This window comes from Cibotium barometz, chromosome 61, assembly GCF_041138505.1.
Source record: "Cibotium barometz isolate CiBa-2024 chromosome 61, ASM4113850v1, whole genome shotgun sequence".
NCBI lineage: Eukaryota > Viridiplantae > Streptophyta > Polypodiopsida > Cyatheales > Cibotiaceae > Cibotium > Cibotium barometz.
The window spans coordinates 36,073,287-36,074,643 of record NC_141106.1 but is presented as its reverse complement, the minus strand read 5'-3'; positions in this window follow the sequence as shown (position 1 = coordinate 36,074,643).

Below are 1,357 nucleotides of genomic sequence, written 5' to 3'. Positions count from 1 at the left end.
AGCATCACCCATTTCCACATTGTCAAGAGTGTGCACGGCTTGTATTAGAAGAAGCTTCACATATTTGTTGGATATGCCGCTCTTACTTTAGACGATATGGCACGGGCTTAATGAAACAAATTGTGGGAGTCACAACCCAACGCCATAATCTTCTTAATGTGAGAATACCAGAGAGAGGACCAAATCAACGTAGATTACCTGAGGAGGTTCAAGCACAACAATGGAGGGATACAAGCCTAAATGACTTGCAACCACCGATCTTGCAAGCCCTCCTTCCCCAAGCCTCCACATGTCAATATTGGATCAATATGAGTACCTATATTGCGCAGTTCCAAAATCGAAACTGTCTGATTAACCTTCCCATAGAACCAATGCCATACTTTAGTGAGGAAGCACTCCTTCCTCTACCACCTTTTCCAGCGGCACGTTTTTGTGAGGGGTTGTCTCTGCATCCTGAGGAAATTGATACCATCTTTCCAGCAGACGAGGACACGGGTCCACCACCAGCGCAAGGGTAAGTTTAATGACTCCATAATAAGATCGACAAGCCAGGGCACTTTTCTCCCATTGGGTTTTTCCCCTCGGCTATATTCGTTGTTTGGCACCAATGGCAAATTTTATTTTTTTTCTTTTCTTTTCGTGTTTGTTAATAAAAATTTTACAGAAATCTCCGTAAAAAACAAGAGCATCAAACACGCCCCAATAGTCCACCTATCGTGCAAACAAATTAGGAAGGGGGGAGACATGCTACGCTTACAAAGATCAAGGAGGAGCAATCTGCACCAAAATCAGCAATTCATCAATGCAAACGAACAACATCAATAGGGCACTACAACAGGTGTATTCAAATCTTAATCTTTATTTCTTTATGTGCTCTTATCTTTCGAATATATGGTTTGCATGTTCACACAATGTTGGCTGGTTTAAGTTTTTGATTAGTTGTCTAAATATGGTGAGTGAATTCTAGAGTCTTAGAAGACTTAGGAAAAGGATATTTCTATCTAAAGACAGTGTAGGATATATACCAAGGGAATATGCCAAGTTCTTATGCTTTCAATGTGTGAAATCATCATTGCTGATTTTTCTTTTCTTTTCCTTTTTTTTCAATAAAAGACTTTAATGTATCAATTGTTTTTTGTTGCAGCTCTTGCTACTACCGCGCTCGAGGACGTGCGCAAAATAGGAAGGGGGGAGTGTTGCATGACAAATGAAGATTAATACAAGGATGCAACAAAAAAGATACTTAGGGCTCTTGTAAAGAGTTCCACTCTTATTGATAGCTTAAAGGATTGTGTGCATGCTAGGGAAATGAGTATTGAGAATGAAGAATGCTTTGATCTTGTGTAAGCAATAGCTA